This window comes from Erinaceus europaeus, chromosome 1 (assembly GCF_950295315.1).
Source record: "Erinaceus europaeus chromosome 1, mEriEur2.1, whole genome shotgun sequence".
NCBI classification, from domain to species: Eukaryota; Metazoa; Chordata; class Mammalia; order Eulipotyphla; family Erinaceidae; genus Erinaceus; species Erinaceus europaeus.
The window spans coordinates 117544061-117559560 of NC_080162.1; the positions used below are offsets into that span (position 1 = coordinate 117544061).

Consider the following 15500-nt stretch of genomic DNA (forward strand, 5'->3'; position numbering starts at 1 on the left):
TTGTCTCTCTCTCTGTGCACTTTGCCCTCCTCAAGCACAGCTGCCCCAGGACTCCCAGGACCTCTGTCGTCCAAAGGCTGGGGAGGTGGGGGACACGGAGTGAGAGCCCGCAGAACAGAGAGAAATTGAGAGAAGGGGAGATAGAGACAGGGAGACACCTGCAGTACTGCTTCACCATTTGGGAAGCCTTCCCCCCTGCAAGTGAGGACCAGGGGTTTGGACCCAGGTCCTTGTGCTTGATAATACATGCACTTAAGCAAGTGTGCCATTACCTGGCCCTTCTCCCTATCTCCCCCTGCCTCTCTACTCAGTTCCTCTCTGTCCTATTAAAAGGAGGAGGAGGAAGGAGAAAACTACTTTATTGGCCTGGGGAGATAGCATAGTGTATATAAAAATATTTTTATGCCAGAGGCTCCAAAATCCCAGACATCACTCTGGTACATGTGCTGCCAGGGATCAAACTTGGGACCTCATGCTTAAGTTTCCAAAGCTTTATCCACTGCACTACCTCTTGGACCACTTAGCCAGATTATTATCGTGCAACTCTAGTTACTGTATTCAAGATGGCTCTGGAGACAGTACTGAAGGATGTGCAACATCTATGGGCTTGTTTGCTGTGTTCACTGGTTAAGACTATAGACCAGTTTGAATATGATGATTGTGACAATTTTGATACATACCTTCAGATGAAGGGTGATCGAGAGATGGTATATGACTGCACCAGCTCTTCCTTTGATGGATTGCAGTGATGAGTCCAGAGGATAACTGGGTCTCTAAATGGCAGCAAGTCAGTAGCTTTAAGTCTGGTGTGTATGCAGTGCCTGTCACTGGTCACCTGCCCCAAGGAATTGTATGGGGGCTGAAAACGAGGAGTGGCCTATAAATCCAGAGACACAACTATAAAGACCTAGAAAGATGCTTGACTACAAGCAGTTTTCCTTCTCTCTCCTGTTCTGCTTATTTATTTGCTGAACTAAATGGGCAGAACTTCAAATATTCCACAGTTCTGACACTGATTCAACAGACTTTTGGGAGAGCATCATGGTGTGCCCTCAGGCCATTTTCCCTTTGAACTATTGAGGGGTCTTGGAAATTTGGGTTACTGAATTAACAGACTGTGAAGTAGGGTACTGGTTTTCCTAGCCCAAGACTATGCCTTGCCTAAGGGCAGAACACTTCCTCGAAGCCCAATAAACATAAATCTCTAGGAAAGTTCTTAAGCACATAAAAAATATATTTATTTGATAGAGAAATCCAGAAATCAAGAGGAAGGGAGATATGGAGAGGAAAAGAGACAGAGAGACACCTGCAGCATTGCTTCATCACTTGTGAAGCTTTCCCCCTGCAGGTGGGGACCAGAGGCTTGAACCTGGGTCCTTGAACATTGTAATATGTGTGCTCAAGCAGGTGTGCTGCCACCCAGCCCATGCCAGAAAATTTTTATTAGTGATTTAATATTAATCTGCAAAATTATGATACAGGTGTATAATTCCACACCATTCCCACCACCAGAATTTTGTATCCCCATTCCCTACATTGGAAACTGCAATAGTTCTCCCAAGGTCACAGATATGGGTTGACTAGTATTTCCATAAATACCTATATTTAGATAAATTTGTCCTCATTTTTATGTTCATACCTTCCTTTCCTGTTTTTTTTTCCTTTGATCTTTTTTCTTTTTTTATTACTGATTTAATAATGATTAACGAGATTTTAGGGCAAGAGGGCTACAATTTATACAGTCTCCAACATGAGAGTTCATGTCCCATCCTCTCCACTGAAAGCTTTCTTATTATTTATCACTCTGGGATTATGGACCAAAATTTCTCATGGGGTGCAGAAGGTGGAAGATCTGGCTTCTGTAATTGCTTCTCCTTGAACTTGGGCATTGGCAGGTGGATCCATACCTCCAGCCAGTTTCTGTCTTTCCCCAGTGGGATTGGGCTCTGGAGAGGTGAGGTTCCAGGACACATTGGTGAGGTCATCTGTCCAGGGAAGTCAGGTTGGTATCAAGGTAGCATCAGCATCTTGGTGGCTGAAAAGCAGTAAGCTATAAAGCCGAACAATTTGTTTAATAATCAGGAACTTAAAGGTAAGGATAAAGCAAATGGAGCTAAGGGTCTTTCTGGGTGTGGGAGAAGCTAGACAGTCCATTTTAGATATATTCCAAGGGGCCCATGGCTTTAGTCATATTTACCTGAGCCCAAGAGCTAACATGCAGGTGGGCTGAAAGTATTGTCTGGGAAGACGGTATCAGAGTCTAGAATATGACTAGAAAACTGAATTAGGGCAGAGAGTAGCTCCCAAACATGAGGGAAGTATATAAATTCCATTAACTTTTAACCCCATCAATCTGACCTAGGGCCTATGTCTATTCATATTTAGCACAGGAGCCCATGTAACCTCTGCATCCCTGCTGGGAGTACTGTGAGAACCAGGTTGAGCATGGTGAGGCTTTTCCCATTGAAAAATGGGGAACTGAGGAAATGAATCTCCCTGTCAGACTCTCTCTTGCTGAGGTTGAGCTTGGGTGAGGTACAGACCTCAGTTTTTTGCCTCCCTGTCAACTTACTCCCTGTCTCCAGAGACCCTGCATTTTTCTGCCTCCAGGGGCTCAGCATTCCTTAAAACATTAAGCCAGCTCCCCTGCTTCACCCTGCATTCCTTGATACAATGGCCCACTCTCTTATTATCTACATATCAATGTTCTGCTTTGTCTAACAAATGACTTAAGGTCTCCTCCCTATTTCCCCACTCATTCTGCTCATTTGATATATTCTGTTCCTACCCTCAAGACCCTCCCTGCCTGCAGGGTATTATTAATCCTACCAGTTTAACCCCTCGCAACAGTTGCTAAGGAAGTTCCTACCTTTCCCAGCCCCTTTTGCCTTTCTCTAACCATGTATGGTATTGTCAAGCCACTTCTGTTTTCAACTTGCCACTTCCATTTTCCAGCCTCAGAGAACGGGGGCGTTTTCATCCAGGATCCTGATGCCGGCCCTTGCACTTTGCGCCATGTGCGCTTAACCTACTGTGCTACCGCCTGACTGGGGAGCTTGGATGAACAAAGATTTGAACCACCTCGCCACTACCAGCTCGGTTCCTGGGTCATCTCTCTCTCGTGTCGCTAGCCTGGCACATCCCTGTCAGTCTGAACTCAGAGTTCATGGTCACAGCTGGGAACATTCTAGGCTGCACTCATTTCAGGGCCAGTTTTCCCCCAGTGACAGTGTAGGTTTTCCCAGCCTCCCTTCAGAGAGTGGGGCAGTCTCCATCATTGCTGCTCTATATTGACACAAAGTCCTGGAGAGGCCCACAAGAGGGCTTATGATGATGTTCCTGATGGAAGTGACCAGTGATGGTAGATAGAGGGGTCCATTTGAGGTATAGGCCCATCATATCTATGTGGGAACCCAAGAATTCCCTGACTAGAGCTCCAGGTGATAGATTGGCCTGGTAGTGATCAAAACGGTCTTCATTAAAGTGTGCCAGTCTCTCACCGTGTGATTTCTAAGTCCTCAGAGATGGAAAATCTACCAGCTTTTCTGAAAGTTGTTCCTCCCAGGAATATATATTATTTGCAGAATTATAATACTGATATAATTCCCACCATCAGAGTTCTGTGTCTCCACCCCCTTCCAACTGAAACTGCAATAGTTCTTCCAAGGTCACAGATATGGTTTAGCTAGATATCTAAATCTGTCTCACTTTTCTGGAAAAAAATAGTAATAAAGAATTCAAAATAGAAAGGATATGACCAATAATAGATAATGAATACATCTTCTTTATTTTAACTTCCATTTGGGTTAGATCAAAGAAGACCTCCATCTGGTATGAGCACATGACGGAGAGCATGCCATGCTGGCTCCTGGGACAGGCCAGTGAGCAGGGCACAGGGGACCCTTCCCTCACTTCCCTGAGCATGAATCTGAAGGGACACACACATCAGTGTGCCCTACTCCATGCTCAGACCTCCAGGGTTTCCACCCCCCATGCCCCATGTACCTCCTGCCCAGGCTCCAGCAGTGGTCCTTGGCTCTGCAAGTTGCTTTCTTTGCTTCTCACCACCATCATCTGCTTTCTCCTCTCCCAGTTGACTTTTTTTTTCAGGTGAAAGAGAGAAGAACTCACAAGACTGAAGTTTATTCCTTCCGAGGCTGCATCTTTCCACCCCCAGCGGGCATCTTAACTTAGCACAGGCCAGGAACTAGTCCCGTGCTCATCACTTCCTGGAGTTCTGTTTGATTTCCCTGTCTGAAATGGTTTCTTACTCTAAAGTAGACATTAAAGGGGGCCAGGCGATGGTGCACCAGGTTAAGCACACATAGTACTAAGTGCAAGGACTCACACAGGGATCCAGTTTCAAGCCCCTGCTCCCTACATATAGGGGGGATGCTTCATGAGTGGTTAAGCAGGTCTATAGATATAGGTCTGTATCTCTTTCCCTTTCTATCTCCCCTTCCCTTTCATTTTCTCTCTGTTCTGTCAAATAAAAAAGAAAGGAAAAAAGAAAAAAAAGCTGCCAGGATTGGTCTATTTGCAGTGCTGGCATGAAACTCCAGTGATAACCATGGTAGCAAGATAAAAAGTAGGAATTAAAGGCCTCAGATCTTAAGGAATCTTGATAGGATGAAGGGTAGGCAGATAGGTGTGTGACACATACACAGATGTAGATAATTACAGAAAAGATTATTTGTAGGAGAGGGAGAGCGCAGAGTGTCACTGCCCATCTGATGCCTGGCATGGGGCTGGGTGCTCTTGCTGGAGATGCCAACACTGTGTCCCCTGCATCAGCTCCTGAGCCCCCCGGGGCACTGAGGCTTTCAGTGCACAGTCTGAATAGACACTGCAGAGCAGCCAGCTGGGCCACAAGTGGGAAATGATGAGAGTGTTAAAAACCTTCAAACCAGCAGACAGAACAGATTTCACCTGGAGGAGAAGCCCCAATATCCAGAGATAGCAGAGAAAACACCTAAGGGAACCCAGGCTAGAACAGGCAGTGGGGGAAAGAGGGAGCAGGCAGTACAGACCCCTGGATTTCACAGTGAGGAGGCACCCCAACCTCAGAGAGGAGAGAGGCCAGCGCTGAGAAGCCCGTTCCCAGGAGTCATGAGGACTCAGGACAGAGGTGTGACGAGACAGGAAACAGCCTCCCTCTCTCTCTCCCCCTCCTTCCCTCTCTCTCTCTGAAAAAGTGGGCCTGAGTGGTGAGTCATGCATATGAGAAATCCAGTTACACATACACACTATGTGTGTGTAATAAGATTTACATTTCATGAATTTAAATTTTACAACTTGATCTTAAGCAATGTTTAATAAAATGTCTGTGTTCCATGGACAGTTGATCCTGCTGTTTCTCTATCTCGGGAGTCTTCTGTAACAAAGCAGAGGTGGTGGTGTTGTCCTGTGCTGTGGGAGGTCCTCCATCAGTCTCTATCGCCTGGGCTCTCCACTGGGCGACCCAGGTCTCAGTGTGTCTCCAGCTCCTCCTCCCTCACTGAGAAAACTGCAGAGTCCCCTGGGTCCTCAGAACAACAATAATCTTTCCTCTCGGCCCCTTGGATGCTCCTGAAACCTCCTTCAATCTCGCTCCTCTCAGGAAAGTGCTCATCACCATTTCTCATCCTGTGCTCAACCCTCAGGTGCCAGCTATTCGCTGGTCTATTCAGCGAACAGGTGTTGAGCCCCCTTCCTATAGGGCCAGGGACACAGGTGAGCTTCATTCTGGGCTGCACTTTCTTACCCTGTTCCACCTGCCTTTCTGCCCCCGGGTCTGAACATTAAAATAGGACTATGGTTGTGTCCATGGAGGATTTACTTCTGAGAACTCATGGAACAACAGGGCTAGGACTTCTCTCACTGTCTGTTCTCTCTGACTTCTGATGTGTCTGAGTCCCATGTCCCTGCACTCACATGTCCCATGTCACTCACAGCAAATAGGTGATGGCAAGGCTGGAGCAGAGCTGAGAGGACGCCCTGCAGACACTTGTCCTTCCTGCTCGAAAGCTGAAGATGGACCCTGCGGGAGGTTGGCCATGATTTGTAACAATTTCTCCAGTGGTTTACAACAGCTTCTTTCTGTCTTAATCTTTTTTTTTAAATTTTTTTATTTAAGAAAGGATTAATTAACAAAACCATAGGGTAGGAGGGGTACAACTCTCTGTCTTAATCTTTAATGTTTAACTAGTTTTTCCTTTTTCACGTATTTATTGGATATAAGAAGAAATCAAGGGGGAGAGGTAGGGGAGATTCAGAGACATGTGCAGCACTGCTTCACTTTTTCTTTTTTTGCCTCCAGGGTTATTGCTGGGGCTTGGTGCCTGCACTCCTGGAAGCCATTTTTTCCCACTTCTGTTGCTTTTTTTGCCTTCGTCGTTGTTGGATAGGACAGAGAGAAATCAAGAAAGAAGGGGAAGACAGAGAGAAAGTGAAAGACACCTGCGGGCCTGCTTCACCATTTGTGAAGCAATGCCCCTGCAGGTGGGGATCTAAGGGCTCGAACCAGGATCCTTATGATGGTCCTTGCACTTAGCATTATGTGCACTTAACCTGCTATAGTACCCACTACTCAATGTTTGAAGATTTCCCCCTGATGGTGGAGACCAGGGGCTCAAACCTGGGTCCTTGCACATTATAACATGTGCACTCAACCAGGTGTACCCCCACCCCATCTCTTCAACCAGTTTATTAATGACCCATATCCCTACTTCCACTCTGTAACAAGAAATAATGAGTAAAATCCTCTTACAAGAATAAAATGCTTCACAGTGTCATCAAAGTTCCTACCAGGGCATGAAAAATCTCACACAGTGGGCAGCCTTCCAGGGGGGATTACAGAGGTGGGATCTGATCCCAGGACCTGGAGCAGATGGAGTAAGAGTACTGCCACAGCGCTGCCACCACCACCATCCCCCACCACCCCACCACCCCCACCACCCTCCATCACCCCCCACCACCCCCCACCACCCCTCACCACCCCTCACCACCCCTCACTACCCCAACTTTTGGGGCCTTTTGAGAACAAGTCTTTCTCCAGGCTGTCAGGGCCTAAGACTCAAAATATTTCACACTCTTGGCAGAGTTCCTGGGGAGGATAGAACCTGGGACCTGAAGCCTGAGAAATAGGTTTGCAGTCATAGAGCTACTTGCCTGCTCTGCCACCTCACAAGTCTCTGCTGCAGGCAACAAGACCTAAGGTTCAAATAAGCATGAAAAAGCTTCCACTGAGAAGACTTCACAGGGATCCAACCCTGGGTCCTGGGACATGGGAGGGAAGAGCATTTCCACGGGGCTGATCTATCCTTCCTCCCACCCTGCCAGGCCTTTTGCACTCAAGTGTTTCCCTTCAGGGCCCAGAGGCTTGAGCCAATGTGAAAAAATTGCCACTGAAAAAAAGACCTCCTGAAGTTAGAACCTGGCTCCTGGGATGTGTGCGGTGAGAGCATTTTCAGTATGTGAATTTTCCCACCATATGTGAACTTTTGCCCACAAGTCTCTCCTGCACATAGCACGGCTTCATGGAGATCCATCGGGGTCCTGGGTCCTGGGACACAGGTGGGTGAGAACACTGCCACAGGGCTGATTCATTCTTACACCCTGCCAGGCCTTTTGAATGCAACTCTGTCTCCTGCAGGAAAAAGGGCCTAAGGCTCAAACAGACCCAGAAATATGGGCAGATTCCAGTGGGGTTGAGGGTAGAGGTGATGGGGGTGGATCTGATCCCTCCAGGCTATCAGCCTGCCCTCCAACCCTTCTTGAGTGCAGGTCTCTCCTGGCTGCAAGGCCCAGGCTCAAACACACCTGAAAATACCTCACACACTTAGTGGGCTTCCTAGAGGTAGAGAGTTTGGGAGGGAAGCATGTGGGCACCCACAGTGCTATTTGCCTGTCCCCCACCATAAGCTGCCTCTGGACAATTTTCTTTTTAACTCTGTGACACCCAGAACTGAACCCCAGGCCGTGGGACCCATTAGCTGTGGGCCCCTCCCCACACTGTCTGCAGCTGTATGCTGGTGAGCTCAGCCACAACTGCCCCTGCTTGGAGAGAAGGGTGGGCTGGGCTGGGGCTGACCAAAGTGGGAGCAGCAGAGGCATTTCCTGTCTGTCCGGCAGGGATCTCCAGGGTGAGCAGGGCCGTCAGGAGAAAGAATGGGGATGTACCATCCACCATCAGCCTGTGGCCAGGCCTGGGCTGGGGGGCCATGGCATCATCTGTGAGCTCCAGTTTAGCTCTGCCATCTGCCTGTCACCCTGCTGCCAGGACCTGCTGTGGTGGTGTCTCAGTTTTGAAAAGTATGCAGAACACATTTATACCACAGACTCTAATTGAAGAACATTAATTTAAAGAATTTGAAAGAGGAAGAGAATAAATTAGAGCATCACTCCTGCCTTGGCAGTAACTGGAATCAAACTCTGGATGTCACACATGCTACTCCCCTGCTCTGCCTGCTAAGCTGCCTCCCTGTTGCAGGAAGAGTGAGTAAAAATTATTTCAGGGCCAGGCAGTGATGTACCTGGTTAAGAGCATACACCACAGCACACAAGGACCTGGATTCAAGCCCCTGCTCCCCACCTGCAGGGGAAAGCTTAATGAGTGGTGGAGTACAGCTGTAGGTGTCTTATCTCTCTCCCATCTCAATTTCTGTGTCTCTAGTCATAAATAAGTTACAATGAAATAAAAATTATCTCAGCCAGGGAGAGAGCTCAGAACTTGTGCCCCCAAGGCCTCCTGTGCCAGAGCTATCCTTCCACCCCATGGCAAGGCTCAATATTCTCCACCTAGAAGGCAATATTCAAGAAGGGGTGGGGCTACAGAATAAGGTGTCCGGCTAGCTTTGCAGGCAGGAAAGAGACAACCAGGGACTCATGGCTGAGTGATACGCAGTTCAGTCTTTATTCATGTGGAATGCAGTGCAATCTAAGCTATCTCTAATCACAATCTTGTCCTTACATATCCTGAGGTGGAAGAGTCAGGTCCGAAGAGGATGTACGTAGGATAGGGGGTGGGGAGAAGGAAAAAGCATGCAAAATAGTGAGGATTAAACCAATGCCCTGGAGCAGGGCGGTGCTTAGTTAACAGTGGTTATGTAAATAGAATACAGTGTTAAGCAGGGAGAATTAAACTAATGAAACAGAAGGGTCTTGGAAGCAGAATTTAGAAGCATACCAACAATAAAGGGCAGGCAGGATGTAGGTTCTGGCTTATAGAAGATAGCAGGGGAGACTCCCGGAGGCAGGGCTACCAGCAGCAGCATATCAGTTCCTCTCCTCTCCTCTCCCAGATCAAATAGGAATACCAAAGGAGACCACCTGGGACCGAAACAAGACAGGACTAGAACAACTACAGGAACCCACCAAATTACCGGTGAGTGCAAACACACGTGGCTGGTGACAGAGAGGAGCCTAGGGAGAGACTAAGTGGCTGGTAACAGTCCAGCGGTTTATCAGTTGAGACACCACCTCCAGTCCATTCCACCAACAAGGGGACAGCTGAAGGGAGGAGAGGACTCCAGGGAGACTCACCAAGTGCAACTCTGAGTCTCCAATGCTACTGCCCTCAGAATCTGGAGCAGCGGCAGGGAGGGACACTGGGGGACACAGATCTAACCAGGAAACTCAGGAGAAGACCTACACCTCAGTGGCATAACTGTGGGGCTGTGAAAGTCTCTTTGCATAACCACTGGACTATCTCTGCCACACCCTGCCATATCTCTTGGTCGGGAGTCAGTGATTAAGCTAGGAAGCCTACTTATAGTTTAGAAGCCCTCAGGCTCCCATAGCCTACAGAGAAGAAAAAAAAAGGCTTTTAAATCACTGAGCTCCAACTCAGGGATTAAAATACTATTGAAACAACTGTTAACTTCCACCATTGTGAACCCTTTAATTACCTTACTTAGACACAAGTCAATCCAGGAAATAGTAATCAGTAATTTGAAAAGTACTAAGAGAGGGAACTCATAACAGAACATATAAAATGGGTAAACCAACAAGAAGAAATATTGGAGAAACTAACCAGGACAACAGTCCAGCTAAAAGCCCCCCAAAGGGTGAAGCACAAAATAGCGAGTTCAACATCCAAACATTAGCTAAGGAAATAATCATAGGAGTGATTAAAGAGTTTGAAAGAATTGTAATCAGAAATACAGCAACAACAAATGAGACTCTGAAAGAAAACACTAACTATCTCAAGGTTATTAGAGAGCTGAAAGCTGAAATAGCTGAGCTAAGAACACAACTAGTGAACAAGCTAAAACAGTATCAGAACAGGGTAAGAAAATAGATGAACTGCAGAAAACAGGAGAGGGCAGAGAGAATACAATCAATGAGGCTGAAGACAGAATTAGCAAAATCAAGGACAAATTAGAGACAACTAAAAAAGAAGTAAGAGATCTCAAAAATAGATTAAAAAATACTGAAAACAACCACAGAGACATATGGGATGACTTCAAAAGAAACAATATACGCATTACTGGCTTACCAGAGGAAGAAAGAGAGGGAGAGGAAGAAAGCATTCTTCAGGCCATAATAGCAGAAAACTTCTCTAGTCTAGACAACATCAAAGACATAAAGATTCAAGAAGCCCAGAGGGTCCCAAACAGAATTAACCCAGACATAAAGACACCAAGACACATCATATTTAGAATGGAAAGGAATAAGGATGAAGAAAGGATCCTGAAGGCTGCAAGAGAGAAACAAAGAGTCACCTACAGAGGAAAACCCATAAGATTAGCATCAGACTTCTCCACACAAACACTACAGGCCAGAAGAGAATGGCAAGATATCTATCGAGTGCTCAAGGAGAAAGGCTTTCAACCAAGACTACTATATCCTGCTAGACTGTCATTCAGACTAGATGGAAGCATCAAAACCTTCTCAGATAAGCAACAGTTGAAGGAATCAACTATCACCAAGCCTGCCCTGAAGGAAGTTCTGAAAGGTCTTCTATAAACAGTCAGACCATCATAAATCAGATATATATCAGAACACTCTAAAACTCTACAAGAATGGCGTTAAAATATCTTCAATCTTTGATATCAATAAATGTCAATGGCCTGAATTCACCTATTAAAAGACACAGAGTAGGAAGATGGATCAGAAAATACAACCCAACAATATGCTGTCTACAGGAAACCCACCTAACTCAAGAAGACAAACACAGACTCAAAGTGAAAGGATGGAAAACTATCATACAAGCCAATGGCCCACAAAAAAGGGCAGGAACAGCTATTCTCATAGCTGACACAATAGACTTTAAAATAGATAAGATTTAAAAAGATAGGAATGGACACTACTTAATGCTCAGAGGATCAGTCAATCAAGAGGACTTAACAATTATTAACATCTATACACCCAATGAGAAGCCATCTAAATACATCAAACATCTACTGAAAGAGCTACAGCAATATATTAACAGCAACACAATCATAGTAGGGGACTTCAACACCCCACTCTCTCAACTTGACAGATCATCCAGGCAGAAAATCAATAAAGACATAAGGGAGCTAAATGAAGAAATAGATTAACTAGAACTATTGGACATTTTCAGAGTCATTCATCCCAAAAAACTGGAATACACATTTTACTCAAATCCACATGGGTCATTCTCAAGGATAGACCATATTTAGGCCACAAAGACAGCATCAGCAAGTTCAAGAGCATTGAAATCATCGCAAGCATCTTCTCAGATCACAGTGGAACTAAATTAACATTTAATAATCAAGAAAAGATTAGTAATAGTCCCAAAATGTGGAAGCTCAACAGTACACTTCTTAACAACCTTTGGGTCAAAGAGGAAATAAATGAAGAAATCAAAATTTTTTGAGACTTCAATGAAAATGAAGACACAAGCTATCAAAATATTTGGGACACAGCTAAGGCAGTACTGAGAGGGAAGTTCATAGCTATACAAGCACACATTAGAAAACAAGAAAAAGCACAAATAAACAGCCTGATTGCACATCTTAAAGACCTAGAATAAGAAGAAAAAAGGAACCCTAAAGCAACCAGAGGGACAGACATCACTAAAGTTAAGGCAGAAATAAATAACATTGGGAATAAGAAAACCATACAAAAGATCAACGAAAGTAAGCGTTGGTTCTTCAAAAGAGTGAACAAAATCGACAAACCTTTAGCCAGACTCAAAAAACAAAAAAGGGAGGAGACCCAAATAAATTTATACTAAATGAAAGAGGAGATATCACAACAGACACCACAGAAATTCAACATATCATGCGAGGCTTCTATGAACAACTATATGCCACCAAGCTAGAGAACCTGGAAGAAATGAATGATTTCCTAGATACCTATCAACTTCCAAAACTAAGTAAAGAGGAAGTGGATAACATGAACAGGCCTATCACAGCTAATGAAATTGAAACAGTTATCAAAAATCTCCCCCAAAATAAAGTCCTGGACAGATGGCTTTACAAATGAATTCTACAAAACCTTCAAAGAAGAACTAATACCTCTACTTTTAAAAGTCTTCCAGAAGATTGAAGACACTGGAATACTCCCTGCCAGCTTCTATGAAGCTAACATCACTCTGATACCAAAAGCAGACAGGGACACAACCAAAAAAGAAAACTACAGACCAATATCTCTGATGAACATAGATGCAAAAATACTGAACAAAATTCTAGCCAAGTGGATACAGCAGTATATTAAAAAGATTGTTCATCATGACCAAGTGGGGTTTATCCCAGGCATGCAAGGTTGGTTTAATATATGTAAATCAATCAAAGTGATCCACCACATCAACAAAAGCAAGACCAAAAACCACATGCTCATATCAATAGATGCAGAGAAAGCCTTTGACAAAATACAACATCCCTTTATGCTCAAAACACTACAAAAAATGGGAATAGATGGAAAATTCCTGAAGATAGTGGAGTCTATATATAGCAAACCTACAGCCAACATCATACTCAATGGTGAAAAACTGGAAGCATTTCCACTCAGATAAGGCACTAGACAGGGCTGCCCACTATCACCATTACTGTTCAACATAGTGTTGGAAGTTCTTGCCATAGCAATCAGGCAGGAGCAAGGAATTAAAGGCATACAGATTGGAAGAGAAGAAGTCAAACTCTCCCTATTTGCAGATGTCATGATAGTATACACAGAAAAACCTAAGGAATCCAGCAAGAAGCTTTTGGAAATCATCAGGCAATACAGTAAGGTTTCAGGCTATAAAATTAACATTCAAAAGTTGGTAGCATTCCTCTATGCAAACACTAAGCTAGAAGAAATTGAAATCCAGAAATCAATTCCTTTTATTATAGCAACAAAAACAATAAAATATCTAGGAGTAAACCTAACCAAAGAAGTGAAAGACTTGTATACTGAAAACTGTGAGTCACTATTCAAGGAAATTGAAAAAAACACAAAGAAGTGGAAAGATATTCCATGTTCATGGGTTGGTAGAATTAACATCATCAAAATGAATATACTACCCAGAGCCATATACAGATTTAATGCTATCCCCTTCAAGATCCCAACCACCTTTTTTAGGAGAATAGAACAAATGCTACAAATGTTTATATTGAACCAGAAAAGACCTAGAATTGCCAAAACAATCTTGAGAAAAAAGAACAGAACTGGAGGCATCACACTCCCAGATATCAGTTTGTATTATAGGGCCATTGTCATCAAAACTGCTTGGTACTGGAACATGAATAGACACACTGACCAGTGGAATAGAATTGAGAGCCCAGAATGAGCCCCCACACCTATGGACATCTAATCTTTGACAGAGGGACCCAGACTATTAAATGGGGAAAGCAGAGTCTCTTCAACAAATGGTGTTGGAAACAATGGGTTGAAACATGCAGAAGAATGAAACTGAACCACTGTATTTCACCAAATACAAAAGTAAATTCCAAGTGGATCAAGGACTTGGATGTTAGATCAAAAACTATTCAGATGCCTAGAGGAAAATATTGGCAGAACTCTTTTCCACATAAATTTTAAAGACATCTTCAATGAAATGAATCCAATTACAAAGAAGACTAAGGCAAGTATAAACCTATGGGACTACATCAAACTAAAAAGCTTCTTTACAGCAAAAGAAACCACTACCCAAAACAAGAGACCCCTCACAGAATGGGAGAAGATCTTTACATGCCATACATCAGACAAGAGTTTAATAACCAACATATATAAAGAGCTTGCCAAAGACAACAAATAACCCCATCCAAAAATGGGGGGAGGACATGGACAGAATATTCACCACAGGAAAGATCCAAAAGGCCTAGAAACACATGAAAAAATGCTCCAAGTCTCTGATTGTCAGAAATGCAAATAAAGACAACAACGAGATACCACTTCACTCCTGTGAGAATGTCATACATCAGAAAAGGTAACAGCAGCAAATGCTGGAGAGGGTGTGGGGTCAAAGGAAGCCTCCTACACTGCTGGTGGGAATGTCAATTGGTCCAACCTCTGTGGAGCACAGTCTGGAGAACTCTCAGAAGGCTAGAAATGGATCTACCCTATGATCCTGCAATTCCTCTCCTGGGGATATATCCTAAGGAACCCAACACACCCATCCAAAAAAATCTGTGTACACATATGTTCTTAGCAGCACAATTTGTAATAGCCAAAACCTGGAAGCAACCCAGGTGTCCAACAACAGATGAGTGGCTGAGCAAGTTGTGGTATATATACACAATGGAATATTACTCAGCTGTAAAAAATGTTGACTTCACCGTTTTTAGCCGATCTTGGATGGACCTTGAAAAAATCATGTTGAGTGAAATAAGTCTGAAACAGAAGGATGAATATGGGATGATCTCACTCTCAGGCAGAAGTTGAAAAACAAGATCAGAAAAGAAAACAGAATTAGAACCTGAAATGGAATTGGCATATCGCACCAAAGTAAAAGACTCTAGGGTGGGTGGGTGGGGAGAATACAGGTCCAAGAAGGATTCAGAGGACCTAGTGGGGGTTGTATTGTTATATGGGAAACTGGGGAATGTTATGCATGTACAAACTATTGTACTTACTGTTGAATGTAAAACATTAATTCCCCAATAATAAAAAAAAAATTTGGGGAGTCTGGCTGTAGCTCAGTGGGTTAAGCGCACATTGCGCCAAGCGCAAGGACCGGCGTAAGGATCCTGGTTCGAGCCCCCGGCTCCCCACCTGCAGAGGAGTCGCTTCACAGGTGGTGAAGCAGGTCTGTGGGTGTCTGTCTTTCTCTCCCCCTCTCTGTCTTCCCCTCCTCTCTCCGTTTCTCTCTGTCCTATCCAACAATGATGACATCAATAACTACAACAATAAAACAACAAGGGCAACAAAAGAGAATAAATAAATACTAAAAAAATATTTTTTTTAATTTTTTTTAAAAGAAGATGGAAGGCAGGGGTGCAGGGTGGGGAGGTGCACCCAGTCAAGTGCACATACTACCGTGAGCAAGGAACCAGGTTTAAGCCACTGTTTCCCACCTCAGGGAGAAAGCTTGACCAGTGGTGAAACAGGGTGCAGCTGCCTCTGTCCCTCTG

General features: G+C 44.3%; 1 protein-coding gene and 1 pseudogene across 1 annotated transcript in view; one reads left to right on the forward strand and one right to left on the reverse strand.

The window, feature by feature from the left end:
- The window catches only part of GGT5 (gamma-glutamyltransferase 5), a 55988-nt gene extending 55215 nt beyond the window's left edge, over nt 1-773 (reverse strand). Inside the window, exon 1 of the mRNA XM_060194959.1 lies at nt 681-773. The gene's annotated coding sequence lies outside the window, so the exon portion shown is untranslated. The remainder of the gene's footprint in view (nt 1-680) is intronic.
- Nucleotides 564-1174, forward strand: LOC103111484 (transcription elongation factor SPT4-A-like; annotated as a pseudogene).
- Nucleotides 1175-15500: the final 14326 nt, after the last annotated feature.